Source organism: Linepithema humile, chromosome 1 (genome assembly GCF_040581485.1).
Source record: "Linepithema humile isolate Giens D197 chromosome 1, Lhum_UNIL_v1.0, whole genome shotgun sequence".
In the NCBI taxonomy this organism is placed as follows: Eukaryota; Metazoa; Arthropoda; class Insecta; order Hymenoptera; family Formicidae; genus Linepithema; species Linepithema humile.
Window position 1 is genome coordinate 27,667,434 of NC_090128.1, and position 20,964 is coordinate 27,688,397.

The window sequence follows — 20,964 nt, forward strand, 5'->3', positions numbered from 1 at the left end:
TTTTTCTTTTGGTCCTGGGTCTCTGATCCACAAAGCTTTGTTTCCGACGGACTTTTATGTTGTAAAACTGACGTGGAATAATTATGTTTATTGATTAGCGGAAGGATGATAGCACACTTCGATTTGTTACGTGAAAGCCAATGACACCAGTGAGATGATTAAAAACTCCCACCGACCAGCAAAAACCTTTAGCACAACGATAATATACTATATTAAAAACATCTCAATCACACGTTGCATGCGTTTTATAAAATATTACAGCTGTCGTGAAATAAACAAGATATTAATAAACTGCGCGAAAAAGATATGTTTTAAATTATAAAAAAAATTAATAATATTAGAGTTGTGCGCCGATTAACAGAATACTGGAATTATAAAAAACGAAATAAAAATTCTTTCATTACAAATGAAATATAAATTCAATCGAGGTGACAAAATACGTAAGATCTCAATTTTGTCCGGATATCTCTCAAGTTTTTATCCGTGGCTTTCCGCAATTGGTACGTCATCCACTCTTAAAAAAGGCATGAAAGATCGAATGTATCGGAAGTATTGTTGACGCTTTTCCGCGACACTGATTGGTTATCGCGATTATTCTGATAGTTTGATAGATTGAGAGCGAAGGTTATTTTGACGGTTATTTAAAATTAAAAAAATTTATTAAAATATTTAGATTTCTCTTAATTATTAAATTACTATAATAAGTGCGCGCGCGTAGCGCGCGCCTGTATTGTTCTAGTAATGTAAAAAAGTTTATTGCGATACGATGATATGTCAAAAAATTAGTCACGTCAGTGCTCCATGTCGGGCCCATAAACGCTTCTGAGATAAAGCGCTCGAAGGCAGCTATAAGTCGGGTCGATATTTTACAAAAATGGGTACACGGTATGATTTATCGGCTTTAGAGTAGGGCGGTATGTAACTTCTGATATCGCATTGAAGTTAGTTATCACAGATAACGGATATTCGGTTGAGTTATCGTAAAAAGTCTGGCAGAATCACACGGCTGCTAAATGAAAAACGGATCTTCATTTGTACGGGTGGATCTACATTTATGTCCATTCCTCGCGGTAGGTGAACAAGAAATCCATTTTTCTTTTGACTTTGAGATCGAGAATCGCTCACCGCAAATGAGTCCCATTCTTCCTTGTCAGAAGTGAATTCGTCAATAGTTTTTTGTGTCGGGCGCGCGCTTATAATGCTGATTTTCATATTAGCACTTTGTCTAATCTGTATTGATCGGTATATGGCGTTTCCTGAACAAAATTTCATCTAATCTGCGTAATAATTTTGCGGAAACACGCGTAAAAGAATTAGACTGCGTTTCTCAATTGTGTATATTGAGATTTTAATTAATTGCCTTTAGTAAGCCAAAAGCACGAGATAAAGCACTTTTCCAGTAGATGTTTAATATACCTATATTTTGGTACATCCGTCATAGCGTGAGTAACGAGCTTTAAACGCTATGTATAAGGATTATAATAATACAACCGAAATGATGTGGGCGCGGAATTTGTATAAATCCGATGATTCATTGATCCCACGCGGGATTATTCCGGGGCGTTATTTACATTACGGGTGGAACTCGCCTCTAACAGTGAATTTCATTCGCGCCTCTAGGGTGTAGTTATAAAATATTTGCAATTAAAAATGCCTCTCTTCAGGGGATTGGAAAATCTGATCGTTTTGACATGAAAAAATACATATAATATTATAATTCAGAATTCATTAGCAATTAAAACACTTTAATGTTTTGCACGTTCGATTTCAACCATAAAAAATTATTTTACTACGCGTGACAAATAATTATTTTTCTACCGTAGAAAATATTTTCAATCGTTTTAAGCAATATCGAGAAAAAAAAGCTTTGTATAAAATGCTTTGTATAATATTTTTGTTTACCGCTTCAATTAAAAAAATATGTAGGTATATTGTTCTATTGGAGAGTTTTTACACTGTTTTATCTTTTTACTGGAGGTAACCTTTATCGTGTATATTCAAAATCACAAAAAAACCTTTTTTTTAAAAAAAGGTAAAAAAAGGGCGCCAAGTACACGCCTTGTTATATTAAAAAAAAGTTTTCCTCATAAAAAAATCTTTCCAAAAAATTGTTTTTTTAAAAAAAGTTTTCCTCATAAAAAACCTTTTCAAAGAACTGTACTTTCAAAAATATATTATATTAAAAAAAGTTTTTCTCACAAAAAACCTTTCCAAAAAAATTGTACTTTTAAAAAAAGTTGTATATATTAAATAAAAATTTGCTACATATTCTGTCTATAAAAGAGGTGATATCAGAAAATGACGCCAAGTTTAAATAAAGAACCTTTCAAAAAAAGTTGCATGTATATCTAATTATTTATTTAAAAATGATATTTATGTTTATATCTAGTTAATTCTTCTTAAGTATACTTTTTAAAATAATTGCATCTGTATCTAGTTATTTTTTTTTATATCTGTATCTAGTTAAATAAAAAAATTTTTCAAATTTAATCAAAATAAAAAAATATTACAAAATTTCGCAAAAAACTTGGCGCTGCTATAAAATAGCCTTAAAATATTATTATACATCTTAAAATATTATAGAGCAATGAAGGCTATTAAAATATTATTATACATCTTAAAATATTATAGAGCAATGAAGGCTATTTTATAGCAGCGCCAAGTTTTTTGCGAAATTTTGTAATATTTTTTTATTTTGATTAAATTTGAAAAATTTTTTTATTTAACTAGATACAGATATAAAAAAATAACTAGATACAGATGCAATTATTTTAAAAAGTATACTTAAGAAGAATTAACTAGATATAAACATAAATATCATTTTTAAATAAATAATTAGATATACATGCAACTTTTTTTGAAAGGTTCTTTATTTAAACTTGGCGTCATTTTCTGATATCACCTCTTTTATAGACAGAATATGTAGCAAATTTTTATTTAATATATACAACTTTTTTTAAAAGTACAATTTTTTGGAAAGGTTTTTTGTGAGAAAAACTTTTTTTAATATAATATATTTTTGAAAGTACAGTTCTTTGAAAAGGTTTTTTATGAGAAAAACTTTTTTTAAAAAAACAATTTTTTGGAAAGATTTTTTTATGAGGAAAACTTTTTTTTAATATAACAAGGCGTGTACTTGGCGCCCTTTTTTTACCTTTTTTTAAAAAAAAGGTTTTTTTGTGAGATATCATTTCTTTTTTTTAGTAAAAATAATTTTAATAAATATGATTTTTTTTTTTTTAGTAAAAATAATGGTAATAATATCCCACCATCACTCCCGTCATATTTTCAATACGACGATCCTCTTTTTGATTATAGAAATCTTAATTTATACAAACCTAATAATTTTTTTTTATATTTTACAACATGTTTTATAAGAAAATTATTAGTGATCATAAAAAGGGTATAAAAAACCATCTGTATTTCTAAGTTATTGCATTTTTTTCATATATAAAAACAGATTACTTTTGATCAAATTTCTGTAAGAATGACAAAAACATCTTTAGCACCTCTAGGCCATTGTCTTTTTTTAATTAGCGTATCGTCAGCTTCAATCCAAGTGTTAGACATTTCTTCTCTATAAACATTACATACCTGCCGATTCCACCAATGTGCACAAAGTACACTTTCTGTCCACTAACTACAGAATACTAACAAGGAAACGTTCACAAGTGTCCCCTCCCCCGATTTGATTCTCCTTGAAATATGTTGTAAAACATACAATTTGAGGAGACACGTATTTTTTTATAGCGGCCCTAACTCAAATTTAAGGGATCAAACACTTCTTTGAAAAAAAAAACGGTTTTTTTCTTTGTGTGTAACTATCGCCAAAACCGTAGGAGATAAAAAAATATTTCAAATAGAAGTTGTATGGCTTGTAATGGACTTTATAACTGTGTAGTTAAATTTTCAAAAAATGAAATTTTTTTTAATTTACCCCCACCCCTTGTTATTATTTTTTCGAATTTCAAAATTTTTGTAATGACAAAAGTTGTAGCATTTTTTACGCTGAATTCAACCATATATGATTTTATTATGTTTTGAAATCACATCTTTCAAAAATGAGTCATCAATATCACATTATATGCGTCGCGCTGCATGACCGTTTATACCGCACTTGTGTTGTGCATAGTCGCAAAATAAATATAAAAATGACATGTTATTATATATTTGAGAAAGAAAAGTTAACTAAAATTGTTGCTAAAGCATCTCTTTCACATTACACTCTTATAGATAATCGCTGCATTTCGTGCGCAGCGCGTTGTTATATGCAAGTTAGCTATCAGCGCATATTACACTTTGAAGTTTTGCTTGCAGTGACCACGGGAAAATAATTTATGAAACGAAAATAGTGAATGAATTAATCTATTCAACATATATCTACCCTGACTCTACCTTCTTGGCCCGACTTGACTGAGAATGAAATAAAATATAAAATTCTGTACAGTTTACTCTTTTTCAATAATTTTAATATACTGTGATTCTACATGCTATTACATTCCACTAAATTACTACGATTTTTTTAAACTATGGTATATAAAATGTATATTATAAGTATAATTATAATATATATAAATAAGCTTATATATATATAAAAGCTTATTTATTGTATCAATATATTATAATTATACTTATAATATACATTTTATATTTCAAGATTTTATATACCATAGTTTAAAAAAATCGTAATAATTTAATAGAATGTAATAGTATGTAGAATATATCGCAGTATATTAAAATTATTGAAAAAGAGTATGTACAGAATTTTATTCATTGTCAGTCAAGTCGGGCCAAGAGAGTAGAGTCAGGGTGGATATATGTTGAATAGATTGATTCATTCACTGTTTTCGTTTCATAAATTATTTTCCTGTGGTCACTGCAAGCAAAACTTCAAAGTGTAATATGCGCTGATAGCTAACTTGTATATGACAACGCGCTGCATACGAAATGCAGCGATTATCTATAAGAGTGTAATGTGGAAGGGATGCTTTAGCAACAATTTTAGTTAACTTTTCTTCCTTAAATATGTGATAACATGTCATTTTTATATTTATTTAACGACTATTGCGCAACACAAGTGCGGTATAAACAATGCGTCATGCAGCGCGACGCATATAATATGATACTGATGACTTATTTTTGAAAGATGCGATTTCGGAACATAATAAAATCATATATGGTTGAATTCAGCGTAAAAAATGCTACAACTTTTGTCATTACAAAAATTTTGAAATTCGAAAAAATAATACCAAGGGGTAAGAGTAAATTAAAAAAAATTACATTTTTTGAAAATCCAACTACACAGTTATAAAGCCCATTACAAGCCATACAACTTCTACTTGAAACATTTTTTTATATCTCCTACGGTTTTGGCGATAGTTACACACAAAGAAAAAACTCGTTTTTTTCAAAAGGGTGTTTCACCCTTTAAATTTGAGTTAGGGCCACTATAAAAAAATACGTGTCTTCTCAAATTGTATGTTTTACAACATATTTCAAGGAGAATCAAATCGGGAGGGGACACTTGTGAACGTTCCCTTTAAGAGTGTTGTCAGCATGTGTGTTGCTACACTTCTGCACTTCAAGACGAGAAAATTTTTTTTATAAAGAATACTATTATTTTGATATACACTATCTCTATTCGTCTCCACAACACGTTACATATACATTTTACGACCGATATTAATTATATCAATGTGATTAGTATCATCAAAGCTGCGAGCTGACAGGTCTGAGCGCCGCCATGTTGGAAAAGGATAGACATCTTTTAGAAAAAGAAAGGAAAGAAAAAAGACGCTCTTATGCGGGAATCGACATTTCACGGGATGTAGAAAAGGACAACCATGTCGCATTTTGATGCTTCTAGTTGACAAAGGAAAAACTTATATATTAGAGAAGGATGACGAACAGACGACGACGACGACGACCAAGACTTACATACATAGATTTCGGCATATTTCGACTTTGGCAAACTTTGGCAATTAATATATTTTTTTAGAAAGCATGTACAAAAAAAGTAAAGATACTTTTATTATGTAAATCGCATGTGCTCTATCGATTGAGCCTATTATAAATTCGATCGGTCCACGCATTATTGAGATATGAAAATCTCGACTCCTATCAGCTCATGTGCTCGCGTAAAGATACACGGTCGGTCTTGCGCTGCGCGTGAACTTGGCGCAAGACACTACCGTGTCTCTTGAACACTACCGTGTCTCTTGATAATCTATTATAATCTATTATAAAGTTAATTATAAAGTTTAAATAGTAAATTTATACGGTTTGCATAAGATGCTAAATAGAATGTCAAATTTTAATAGAATTTGATTGTTGTGGTAAATATTACATTCAACCGAGTTCGCTTAATGTATATATGTTGCACTTTCAAAGCATATTTATTGTACACGTGTGCCAATGAATATCACCGCTCGCGTCGCACGTATGTTCGACTAAACTGAACTGAAATTGTGCATTCGGACTGCATTTTGCACGCGCATAGCATCGAAACAATTGGCCGTGTTACAAGACGATAAAATTGAGCGACGTTTAAATCGCCAGTCTTTTCCAAAATTAGATCACTTCACTGACAGGCGGCAAGTTCGTTTCTAGTACGGCGTTTCGTACTTTGTCGCTTCTTTTTTTCAGCATTTTTGCATTCGTTTTCCTCCCTTTTTCTCTCTCTTCTAGTCGCGCTGTTGCACACGTAAGAGCGTCGAAGGCTCGTGTAGGAAAAGTAGTGAGATATCGCCGCACGATTGAAAGGATGCATCGTGGACTAACGAGCTACAGAGTGCACCTAGGCACGTAATAAATATCGTACAAGGAAGGAAAGCAACCCTCTGCATGTCCTCGCGTACAGCGGCCTTGTGGAGCAAAAAAAAATACTCGACGGCAAATATCGCGTCACTGTCGAGTGTAAATCCTAAATAAAATATGGGCGCGACTTACATTATCAATAATTTATTACGCCTCGACAATAATTCGCGCAGCCGGCATTAATGACATTTTATTCATCGAAATACGAAACAATAAATCATGTTGCTGACGTGAAAACACATTAGCTGTAACGTTGAAACTTATTATAATATAATATTTTTTATAATATTACAATATTACCATTATGCATTGTAATATCCGTAATATTGCATTGCAATATTACAATGCCGCAGTCTGACCTTTCGCGCAGGATTCGCGTCCACGTGCATTACTGTTTAAGTGACCCGCAGCATTTTGCGAAACATTAGCGCATTCGCCGAAATTAGAAACGCCAGCCAGCGTTATAATTTTACGGTCTCGCGCTGCACAGTTGCACCATATCCGACCGGAGAATATAATTCCATGGTGCGCACGTACGTAATGGTTAACTATAAGTATGTAACTGCGGCGGCCGAAATGCGGCTGGAATTTATTGTGAATGCTGAACCACAGTGACGTGGTCGCGGAAACCGCATTTTCGGCGTGGCTTAATTCACAGGACACCGTCCGGTTTTCGCCTGTGACTTTTATCCACTTTCTTACTGGATATTTCATCGTTGTCACAGTGACCGCACAACGCTCGTTATGTCAGAGAAAGAGAGAGAGAGGGAGAGAGAGAGAGAGAGAGAGAGAGAGAGAGGGAGAGGGAGAGAGGGAGAGAGAGAGAGAGATAGGGAGAGAGGAGGAGAGAGAAAGAGAGAGAGAGAGAGAAGGTCCATTGCAGCAGCATGCGAAATTCAGCACGAAAATGTTTCGAACGGAAGTCAAACGGACTGGACGGAAATTTTGTCTACTGCGCCTTAGATTTCGAAGAAAAATACGCTGCAGTCGTTTTGGCATAGCGAACATATTTTAACGTTACGTTAAAAAATATTCCTTCTTGGCCATGATTCAACGCTTTTAAAACTGTGTGCCAATAACCGTTTCGAGAGACATTTTCATTGCATGTTGAAATTATTAGAAATCAATATTAAAAATAATGGAAATACATTATTATGTGACATTGAAAATAATTAATATTATTTTATTATGTTATTTTTTTATAAAAATTTATTAACGTAACATTATATATGATAATTTTTGATGACAATGCTTTATATAATATGCATGTATTATAAGCATTTTTGTTGACGCAAGCTAAAAAAGCGAATATTGAGATTTCTCATTTCATTTTTATCCGCGCTTTTATCCTCAGTCGTCGTTACTTCGCGATCAACCTTCCATGCAAACGAGACGGCTCAAAGGCCAAAGAGGCAGGGATATAAGTTCGCTGGATAAGCAAGCCCGCGATATCGCACGCCTGAGAGCGGATTCTTCGAACTTTGTTTAAGAATCCGACAAGGGCTTAACTGCGAAATTCCAGCAGCCGATTTTTGCATCAAACTTGAATTAAATGCCGGCTCTCGATTCGCCTTTATAAAAACAGTTCTTTCCTATAACTTTAAGGTATTTGAAGAATACAATTACGATTTGGACTTTGCAACATTTGATTGAAAGTAGAAGAGACGCGCATCTGTGAAGATATCTCGCGCAAATGTAACTAACGATAGTTTACTTCAGCGCTCGGAATTAGTTGCACATTTCGGGCCAATTCAAGAGACGACGCCTCCTGTCCCCCCACTACCGCCCGGCCGCTGGCGGTCGAGCCGCCGATAGCTCTGACGCAGGAGCGTTTTCTATAAGAAATAGGCTCGGTTGTTGAGGCACCTCTCAAAAAATAGTAATATTTTCTTTGCTACATAAATAATGTTTATTTTTATTAATAATTAAATATATATATTATGTATTAATAAAAATAAACATTATTTATGTAGTGAAGAAAATGTTACGATTTCCTGAGAGATGCCTAAACAATCCAGCCTATTTCTAATATAAAACGCTCCTGAACCAGAGCTATCGGCGGCTCGGCCGCCAGCGGCCGGGCGGTAGTGGAGGGACAGGAGGCGTCGTCTCCAGAATCGGCCCGAAATGTGCAACTAATTCCGAGCGCTGGTTTACTTCGTGCGATCCAGTCGCAGATTAAACCAAATTATTGGGCCAAACCATCTTTTATGACTGTTATCTCACTAACAATTGTTCTTCTCTAAAGCTTCTACGATTCGTACTCTGTACTACGGTTCTCAGGCGATTCGTTATGGATCATCTTGTCGCTTTTGTCCACGATCGAATCGTCTGCACGTACGAATGCATTGTAATAGAGGATAATCGCTGAATTTACGGACGCGGTTCGATGCATTTGCACCAGTCTATGTCGTTAATAAGATTTAGTCGAAATCCGATAGGTATATGAGATGTTTGGAATGTGATGTGCGCACACAAGCGAACAAATGGCGAAAATAAAATCCGAGATTTAATTCTTCGCGTTGCCGTGAATATCGGCAAGAAACTGGTCGAGAATTTTATTTCGCGGCTCTTGGCGATTGCTTTGTAGACACATAATGATGTGACGCGAAGATAAAAATACGTAAATTGTTTAACAAGTAATAAATTAATTGTAAAAAGATATACAATTTATGTATACGTTTGCATTTTATAATATTTGTGCATTTTTATTATATTTACAATTTATTACATTTAAATGTAATAGATTTTTAAATGTAATAAAAGTTAAATGTAATAAATATAATCAAATACAAATGAATATATTCCTTTTTCGTTTTAATGACAAAGAACACGTAAACAAATAATTTGTTTTTTGTATGAAGAACTGCTTTTTAAACATGTTTTGGTGTTAGGAACCGAATGTAACGCGAGAGACCGACCGCGGAGGCTTAAAGTGGCGTCGTTTCGCACCGTATCTGGGGTGTGTGTGTTTTACTACTTTGCGTCACATGAGCCACAAATTACATTTAAAAAAGATATGAGCCAGTCGAGTGTTTTTTACACGGGAAAACGACTATATTAAACAAAATTTGTGCGTGTTTCTTTTTTTACGACGTCGTCCAATAGAAAGTGACGCCTCTGAATGTATTAATCATTGCTTTATAGTGAAATAAAATATGATCCTAACGGCGCGTTTATATGTTCAGGTAAAAGAAATTCCTGTTAAAATATTTCAGCATCGTGATATATTTTTTGCGAAGATAAAGCTCTCTATGGAAGGAAAATTCTACGTGAAAGAAAGTTTAATCCGCGCAACGTAATATTTATGTTGTTACATTTGGTTCCTGGCAGGGAACGACGCAAAACACAACAGTAAAGAGCAATCTTACTGTAGTATTACACGGATGAACCACTATCATGGAAATTCAAATTGCCTGAAAGTGTAGTTGCGTTAACTGTTCGGACAAAGGGCCGTCGCTTAAGCTGAGCTTTGGCTTTATGCCTCGCCGCGACGCCTGACAGTGCACAAAATAATGCGCGATCGTGACAAAAGTAACATGTTTGCAGATTAAAGCGAAACAAATGGAACACGGAGATAATAACGGCACAGAGGGATAATAATGAAATATTCTCACGTAGATAATAGATGGAAACGTGACTACATCGGTACACACGGATTCCCGAGACTTCAGTTTCTCTATTTCCGTTCGCGGTCTCTTATTGCGGGCTAACGAGACGCATTATATCATCACTATACTCGTCACCGTACTCTTCAAACGCGCGGCATGGGGAATGCAATCGACGTTCCCGATAATACAACTCCTCGCAAATAAGAACCCGGCGACGCGACCGCGATGTTATCCCGCCTCCATCCCGGTTGTATATAAAGCGCGCGCCGTACCTGCCTCCCGCCGGGAGATTTTTCTCTAATCTCTGTGCCTCCGCCGCCACCCCCGAGGACCCGATCCGACAATAAGATTCGCCCCGCCGTCCGTCCTTTCCACTTCTCATGCAAATGATAAAGAGAGTATTCACACTAGACGGAGGCGAGACCCCTCCCCCGCCCGTCCGCTCGCCGCCGTCGCGCATTTTATTTCGCCCCATTATTCTTTCAGAGCGGCATCGCGTCTCTCTTGTTTGCGCGTGCGACAGTTTCATAAAAGTGCACGGGATAATAAAACCCGTGCGCCGCGACGAACATGACTCCTCCTCCGCGTATATATCAACGATCAAGATTTCGAACTTCATAATCTTTTTCCCAGACTTATAGTTGCGGAACGTAAACTGACTTGTTAAGTGGGTGGAAGAACGTCGTTGCGAAAATTTATCGACAGATTACTTAACAAATATTCTAAATAAGCGCTACTTGAGCGACCATCTAATAAAATAAAAATGGGAATTTTCATTACGCGGATAAGATATTTAACGATTCTTTATCGTATAATGAAACTTATGGGAAACCATGAATTTGTGAGTTCGCATTGAGCTAAGAGCGTTTTGTAATAAAAAATAATGGGGTCGTTATTGCATGCAAATTTCGTGAATGCCTTTGCATAAGAGTGTCGTTCAATTAGATACGTGTAATGGCGGTCATGCAAGAAAATTGCGACTTTACGCCGAACTGTCCCGAAGTGCTCCCTTATGTAGCCTGCATTATGCAAATTTCTTTGTAAGAGGTTTAACACTGTTCGAGATCTCGCATTAATGATAATAACGGCCATTAAAGCTTTACTATTCGTTCGTTACTTATCGGGAAGCGGACAGAAATCAATCGTTTGTATTATGCATCTGCAAAAGGAAATAAGATGCAGCCGACGACTGTATCAGATCGTTCTACTTTCACTCTGTAACTTCTCTGCGACAAGATATATCTTACAGTTTGCAATAATAATTTTATAAATCGTGCAATTTTTCCAATTAACTTTCGTAAGGCAACAATTATTTTCAGAATATAAAGTGCGCAAATGTGTGCTTCGATAAAAATTGTATAACCCCTCAAAAGTAATTTAAGATAACAGAATTTCATGTCGAAAAACATATTATAATTTTCCGTGTCAAGAAGGGCAAAAGGAGATTAATATTTGACGCCATGGTGGATCTCTAATTTAATATTTATGTAAAGAAATTTTATTGTCGACCGCGTCTGCTTTTCCAGAATAATACTGTCTACAGTCTAAACTTTACACAATCGATGCACACTTCGCGTCTATTATCAAATCTCTCACGACGAACACTTGCCGAGGCTTCTATCTCACCATCGTCTCCAACGAAATAAAGCTCGAGCTCCCGGGAGTAAACAAAGAAAAACTTTGGCCGTTATAACTTCGTATAGCCGCGTGTAGCCACCAAGAGAGAAAGAGAAAGAGAGAGAGAACGTCTCTGCCCGTAAACGTTAAATGGTCCAAAAATGATGCATCCGGCGCTTCAGTCTTTCCACAAAAGTCGGAACCTCTTTGGCTTAGCCGGCCAGACGCTCCCTTCACGTGCGAGTTTAACGGTATAAAAGATTAAAGCAAAAGTAAAACGAGTGTGCCAAGTGGAGGGATATACGACGGCAACGCGGAAATCGATAGTGCAACTGGAAACTTCCATCGCATCCACGTCGTAGCAGAGAAGAACGATACGACTATGCCGAAACGTTAATTATGATTAACAATTTTGGCTTGATTATGTCCCTATTGATCAGAAATAATTACCAAGCATTCATGTATCCCGTTTCACGACCGAAATTACCTCTCACTATCCGTCCGTTCATGAATGTCTTCTGCTTTGACGAAACCCCGAAAGTCACAGAGTATAGAAAGTACGTTTCTTACAATTTGAAGAAAGAAGGAACACCTACAAGTGTTTTATCATGGAATTGCAAGTTTCAAAAGTTGTAACGAGTATGAAAACGTATAAAAATCGCCGAGCTATCGGCGAGAGCTATCAGGTTCGACGCATAAATAATATGCTGTATTTTGAACAAAAACGTTCGGCGATTTTGTGATGTGTTTTGACGATGTCCGCTTTTTAGAACGATGACAAAAAAAAATCCAGTTTTATTTTTTATTCATTCGCGCACGACGATATATGCCGCGCTACATGATCTCGTTGCAGAGCGGAAATTCTGTTGTAATTTAATACCTAATTAGCACGTGCGGATTTCTACACACAGAAAAATATCATTCTATTGCTAAGAAAAGTAATTACTCGGCTTACTTTTCTTTTTTTAAGTAACAATTATCTTTAATAAAGAATATTTTCTTGATAATAGTCTTAAAATATACTCATCACAAATTTTGGATAAACTCATTATCATATACTCAAAAGAAGTAGTAATTTTTTGGTGAAGAATATTATAAAATTGTATCGAAGAAAAGTCAGATTTGGTTAATTTAATAAGCAAATAGAATTCTTTTTCTAATTTAATATTCTTGATTGAAGTATTAAACTTACTGGGATCAAAATATATTTTGAATAAATTTGATGCTTATGATGAACTTACGATAGATTTGCGTATATATGAACTTATAAAATACTTAAAACAAGTAATATTTACTTAAATACAGTATGTATTTTTCTGTGTGTATATGGATTGGCGTCTCGACAGTACAAAGCACGTCGAAAAGTCGCTAACTGTAAATTTAATCAAACGTATAGCCTCCAGTTGGGTGCATATTTCAGTCGAATCTGCATTTCAAATTTGCGGATTTCTTTTTAACACATCTTGCCTTGTACGTAATTCCATATGTCGTCGTATCTGTTGTGGCATTTGAGTTAGGCGCATACTTAGAATATGCAAAGTGTTCAAAATTAACCAGAGTATGTATGGCGTCGACCTCATTTTAAAGTCAGAACACGTGACTCTGATAAACTCTCCGCCACGAAGCATACTTTAAGTTCTCCGTGTGTAACGATTGTGATGAAAGGATATGAATCTCCTTGCAATATTCCGCTCGTAATTTTCTTACAACTCATGAATTATTTATTAAATTAAAAATAATTCTTTTACTAATTACGAAAATAATTAAATAATATTGTAAAGACACGCCGCGGCAGCAGAATTCGCCGCGCGTCAACAATTCATTTGTTATTCGCATTTGCGCATTTTTGCAGCCGGCGAAAGAGTCGTTATCGTCAAAGAAACTGAAGATAATATTTGATTTGGAACAATGCAAGCGCTTTTTGCGATGTTGTTACGACGACGAGTTAATTAAGATTAACAATGCGAAGCACGCTGATTATCTCTTTGTTGAGCCGACATAGTTCCGATTCCAGCTTTCTATTGTTAGGCGTCAACCTACGATCTCCCATTTGAATAAAAGAGCAGTTATATATAACGCCGGCGGATTAATTGAAAAACTCCGGAATAATGTGGTTGAAGTTAAATATAAATCGAGGATTACGGCATATCTTTTACCGGGAAACTTTCAATGGCCAGGAAATTCTTAATGGACGCACGGTCAGCAGCGCATTCGCACAATAACAAATGTGTATAGTCAAAACGAAAGCGCGCCAAAAAAAAAAAAAGCATTAATTAAGAACACCATTGGGTTTGCCGTGATAGACGCTCGAGTGTTTAAAAAGCGGCGATAAGTCGGTAATTTATTTCTCTTCGGAATACGATACGCGCGCGAGAACGCGGACAAACTCTATCGCGAGAATAAATTTTGCAAAATGCAAAATTTCTATATTTCAGCGATATGCAAAACTAACACAATTTTCATGAGAAATGCCTGGGCACATATTGAGAGATTTATTTTATGGTTATAGACGAACATTAAAAAAAGGACGAAATCATGTTTTGCCCCGGCTTTTCGACGCCAACACTCTACTGCATAACTGGATACATGCGGGTATAAATTGACAATAACGATGAGTGCGAGTAACGAACGAATAAATTTCCAGATTTTTACGCGCCTCTAAAAAAGCGGCGGCGTGATTCCGTTTTATATGGGCTAATCGCGGAATTACTCTCGAGGTCGTTTTATATTTGCAAGTTGAAGTTATGAGATCTGAGGAATTTTAAACGGATCTTTATTACACTCTCGGAATTAATTAAATTCGTTCTTTGCGTATTCTTATGTTTCACGCGTGCAATAGACAGAAGCGATGGCACAATAGTATGTTTCATTTAGCCCGCCTGTTCTTTAATTATAATTTGTTAATGTCGCGAGAGGAAGCTAGAGAGACAGAGAAAAACAATTTACAATATATTTTCAATCTAGCTGACATTAGTTCTTTTCTAATTGTCAAATAATAACAACAATATTCATAATAATAATTTCAATTTTATAAAACAATTTGAGATTAATAAATTATTTTAATAATACATTTATTATACGTGAAAGTAATAAAAACTGTTGTAATATAAATGTCAAATGTTATTCTTCGTGAAAATAACTAGATGTATTTATGAAAGAGGCGGAGTCCCGTGGTTTTTGCAATGCGTGCAAATTAAATACAAAATAAGGCCTTACCGGAGGAAGCTGAAATCAAGCTCCTTCTCTAGCGTTCCGCGTAACACCGCGCGTACACCTACAAATGAGAGTAGCTCCAGGGCCGACAGCTTAATGAAAGTCGGTAATTGAAAAAACCCATGCCGACCGAATTAAAGCAAATTAAAAAGAAGAACTATCTAGACTCGTTAAGTAAATGTGAGGAGCCAATTAAAAAATATGACTCGCGAATTATTACGTTGTTTGCGCGCCTGTTAATCGTCGAAAATCAGGTCAGTGAGTTTTTAACGCGCGTCTGCAATTTCTCAAATGTCACCCGGTGTAAACGGATTGGAAAGTGATTAGATTACACATCTGTGAAATTGTGAGTACCTTTCTCGCTATTTCGACTTCCTGTCAAGCGAACGCGATAAGGTCGGATTGGATCACGGAGTTGGCTGTAATAAAATATCGGATCACGGCTGACGAGGGGTCGCTAATGCGATTCGAAACTGAGAGACGCTCAAGTGCAACTTAAATACAAACTGATGGTCCGTTGTTATAAACGAGTGACACTCATTTCCATAGCGACTGTACGTTTCACGTTAATTTGCAAAAGTTCCCCGTTACGTGTAATATACAGAATGTAATATACTAAACTGAGATATTAATTGTGGAAACAATATGGTTTTGACCGAGCTAACGGTAGATTGATCGTAACTCTTGATATTACAGAAGACATCTCGCTATAATGTTTCGTTACTCTTAATTTCTTGTTATTTGCAATTAGTAAGATTGGACGAATTACAGCGCTTCTCGTAACTTTTGTAAATTTGCAAAAATAATGTGCCTTAAATTGGATGAAAACGAGACCGAACACATAATTCTTGACAACCCGGATTCTCGTTACAATATTGCATAACGACGGTATCTTTAATTTCTTCTTCGGACCCGAACGAAAAGGGCGGATATAAAGCAGCGAGCGAGTTAGGAATGCGAACGATATATCTTGCGCAAAACTCGAGAGAATAGTCGACCTCTTGTAAATTAGTTCACGTGCCAAAACCGGGTTGCAATGGGGGAAATGGTGAAAAAATGCGGATGGTACGATAACTCAGCTTTCAACCTAATAACAAGAATAAGCGAAAAGTGAGAATAATGGTAACGGCGCGCGGATGGAAACTTCGCATCGAGGGGCGCTTTTGAAGAATGTTTGCTATTATCGAACATCGACAACTTGAAATTTTGCACAATGGCCTGGGTCAAATTCTGCCCCGCACAATACTTTCGATATGCCGCGTATTCTTCCCCATTGAATTTTTATCAGCCGTAAGTTCAACATACGAATCCCAACTATTTGTCATGTTCTATTTATCCATTTGTAATAGAAATTGATAATCGACGATCGGAAGTCCCCATCTTCGCTGACTAATAACAACATAATAATCATAATGATACGAATAAACTAGACAGTGACATTTTTATACCGCTAGAATTACAATTGCGAATCCTTATTAAAACATCCTGCTTAATCCTTATTAAAACATATTTCGCATTATGATATTTACGCGATGCGTAATTCCGATCAATTAATTTGCATGGATAAAGCGATATGTTGAAGTGCAGCTATAATCACATTTTGCTAACTCTGGAATCGTAAACCGTTTAAACTCTTTCAAATAAATCCGTTCGCTGTACAAACGCGACGCGACGGAATCTAATGGTTGATTAAGCGTAACGTTGTACACAACAAATCGATCATCAAGCCAGTTAAATACTCCAGTTAACAAATGTGATCTTATTAATTAACAGTAACACTTTGTGATTGCGAGTTTAACTGTGTCGAATTACACGGGCTCCATTATTACCAAACCGCTCGACAACGAGTGATTTTTTATGATTTTGCATAAATTTTTCACGGGGCGAATTTAACGTTGAGAACTAGACGACGACTTTTTTCGGTATTTATGAGAGCTTTTGTTTCAAATTTAAACGAGAGATCTGTCTTTGACGTTTCACACGATGGTTGCAAATTAGCTTGTCGAGATAGAAGGGCTCTTATTACATTCTTTTATTACTTTATGCGTTATATATTCCGCGCACGGATCCACCGTCATCTGCATCTCGTACATTCTTATTCAAATCACACAGAAACACTCTTGATTCCGCGTATTCAAATATTAAAACGTCTCGATGCCGCATGTAAATAATTAATTCGTTTGGCGATAAATAATAAATCGCATAAGGAAAGCGCGAGGTGGGCTCTATGCATTATGTATCGGCGCCTTATATGAGTTGCGAGTTCCGGATTGCAGTGCTTCACGTTGGAGATTATCGGGGCGTGAATGTGTGTTATAATATTCTATTATTCGGTTTGTCGCTATTTTAAATTATTAAAACGAAACGATTCACCGCATGCAATAAAGTTTCTCGCGTTTGCATAACAGAAAGATTTCCGGCATCAAGCAGGACTGCTTTAATCCGGGTATTGCATTTAATTAAATGCGATCGATCGGCTTATTTCCAACGATTTGAATCCGAAAAGACCATCGTTCGAGCGTCTCTCTTCGACGTCTCATTTCCGTCGCTGTAATTAATTTATATTAATCAAGCCGTGTAAAATTCCGTCCGTTACTCGTCGTCTCGCGCGTCCACTCAGTGCAATCCAGCGGCTTTTCAAACTTTTTAATCGGTTTCCGCAAGTTTCCACTTCTCGATAACGCCCGTTTTTCCCCGCCGGACTGCCACCGCAATAATATAACTTTATCCACGCATCCGCGGGCACTTGATTGTGAATCCACGGCGCATCGCGGCAGCTTTGAGATAGCCGAGAGCTTGGAGATTTTTTTTTTATTATGTTTTCTGCCGCACTTTGCTCCCCGAACAGTCGAGAGATGGAAATGTGGAGATTTAAACCATAAATCGCACTTTGTACTTTTACTTAAAATTTTCATTTATGGGATACTTTATTCATCTTCTTGTTTTTTTGAACTTTTATAAAACAGATATCTTATTTTTCATTCGTCAGTTTTTTAATTCTACAATACTTTAATTTATTCAATATCTTCAACGTGGACTTTCTTGTATCTGCGATTATTACACCCAATTATTTTTGAAGTATTCGAACGTGCATTTCCAGAACGGTCGAGTAATGACACAGTTAATAAACTTCTGAGAAGTCAAAGTTACAATGAGGCTCTTATGTTTTACAATTTGCTCGAAATGACAATCTCAATATCGTAAAGTGCACTTCCTGAATTATTAATTAAATGTTAACTCCGGTATTATGGAATGGCAGCTGACTTCTGTCGAAAATTCTACTTTGCGTCGTAGAATAATAAAGGCGGAGCATCTAGACTGAAAGTTTCGCGAGAATCTAATTATTGGGGACGAACCCGCGGTAAACATGGAGGCACTTAGGGTACTACATGTCACCGGCACGGTGTGTGTATCGCACACTGAAAAACGAGACAATGCGGATCACCGGAGTAATTAGAATCGGTATACCGGAAGAGTTTACTTGTTAAGAAAAACCGAAAGTTCTGCATGGGAAATAAAACGAGGTGACGCAAAAACACTTTACGTCACTGGCAAGAAACGGGGAGCGCAAAATCGAAGCTTGATGAGAAAGTTAAGAACAGCAAGACGGAGTAAAAAATAAACGATAAATCAACAATTTCTCGGGCGCGTTTATCGTCCATCATTCTTCAATGGTTTCAGAAATTAAATTAAAAGAGCGATAATATGGGCGATAAACGAAGCTCCGATAAACGATGATGATATAAATAGTGATGCGTGAAAACGCGGAATTGTTTGTACGATTTTATCGTTCTAAAAATGCATGTAAGTGATGACTGCTGCAATTTCGTAAAATCTTGGACTGAGAAAATATAACATATAGGTCGAATGCACTCTGGAGAAAACCTCGTTGCGTCACTGCAGTAAGAAAGAAGATTTAGATAGTGCAAGACTGTCGGCAGAAGTCGCCAAGCTTAAATGCAGAAGATTCAGAAAAACTTAGAGAATCAGCGAAACGGATTCATGATGAATATGAAACCAGAATGTGTTAAAAACTCCATAGTCGCTACTTTCTCTCTTTTGACGAACGCGAATTTTTAACTTTACATATCAGTGCGCTTCTAACTTATATTCAACTTAATTACATTGAAATGCCGTCATCCGAGTTTGCAAGAAACTTCTCTCTGTGATGCGTTCCGAGATGATATATGTTCATTTTTAAATTCTAATTTTCTTCAGAGGCGAAAAATCTTAAAAAAAAAAAAAGATCTGTATTTATTTACTTTATGCTATTTTAGTGAGATAATCTATACATCTGATACTTTCTAGAAATTTTGTTTAATGTTAGGGAAAGCGATATAATCTTGAATAGAAACCTTGAACATATGAAGCTGCATCTGTTAGCATTTTGAGCGCGAAGCCAAGAAGGCGAGATAGGCATCAGAAACTCTATTTTACGTAGGACACGAGCCAGATAGAACGAATGTGAGGAATGCTTTTAGAACGAACATAAAACGTAAATGCATTGCGAAGGAAAAATGCGACGAAAAACGCATCATGTGGGAGTGCCACCTTCTGGCACGCAAAACTCTAGTTATCGACTCGTTAAATTCGCAGGATGGGGCTTACGACAGGAGCTTACAAGCTTGGATAATTCCGATTGCAGAAAACTGTCTTGCCAGCGTGAGAAAAGCTCTGGTCGATAAACCGCTTCGCCGCAGCACTATTCTGAGATCGCGTTGAAAATAAGCTGTGCCGGATAATGTGCGGGGGCTAAATATAGCCGAGCATCGTGGTGGTCGACCGCTATTTCACGCACGAACATGGGTTTCAGATCGACGATCCACCTTCCTTGTTTGCAATTAAAAAGCGCAGCATTGATCTAGTCTGCTTTCTGAAACACTAAATTTAGTTTAAATTTTATTTTGTTAATTTTAACGTAGACTTTTTGTGCTTAGAAAAGCAAACTAGGTGCTCCACTGATTCTTTCAATTATACCTTGCGCTTACTTTTTTGCGTTTAGATTATTGGATTGCAATAAAATGAGAGCTATTACTGCAAAATGTTTTTCTCAGTATTTAATTATATCCGTCGTTATGAGATTTATGCGATATGAGAATTTGAGGGAAATTTTTTGGAAATAAAAGAGATACATATATACGATCTCTCATTGCTGAATGTTTTTTGTCAATGTAGTTTTCTATGTACACGATTTGATAGTTTCGTCCAATCCATGCGTGCAAATAGAAAACGACCGACAAAAAGTCCAATTTCCTATTGACGTTTTTTTTTTTTTTTTTTTTTTTCTCACGAAATCTCCAGCTGATTACTTGAACTGAACCGTGAAAAAAAGCAACAAAGGATATAAAGGGTTTAATATTAATTTTTTGTGCCTGAAAAAAAGCGAGTTCGATGCTCGAGCTGTAACGAGCACTAAGCTCGTTAATTATATTCTTATTCTTCTGCGTTAAATTATATTATTAGATTGTAATTGAAAGTAGCTTTTTCGACATTTGGTTATTCGTCGTTATGAGCTTTGTTAGAATTTGGGGGAAATTTTTTGTATATAAAAGAGATGCAATGTCTCGTCGCTGAATATCAGAGAAAAATATATCTAACGGTTAAACGGACAATGTTTGGTTGTTTACAATTTCTTTCACGTAGCTGTATATTTATATATTGATATAAGAAAATAACTATGTACTGACACACTTGCGCCATTTGGCGC

The 20,964-nt window shown here is 35.9% G+C and overlaps 2 protein-coding genes across 5 annotated transcripts in view; one reads left to right on the forward strand and one right to left on the reverse strand.

Moving 5' to 3' along the window:
- The window catches only part of tn (tripartite motif containing protein thin), a 169,632-nt gene that overhangs the window by 100,496 nt on the left and 48,172 nt on the right, over positions 1-20,964 (forward strand). The gene's annotated exons all lie outside the window — the stretch shown is intronic.
- Positions 1-20,964, reverse strand: part of LOC136997763 (Golgi-associated plant pathogenesis-related protein 1-like) — a 52,682-nt gene that overhangs the window by 18,308 nt on the left and 13,410 nt on the right. The window lies entirely within an intron of this gene.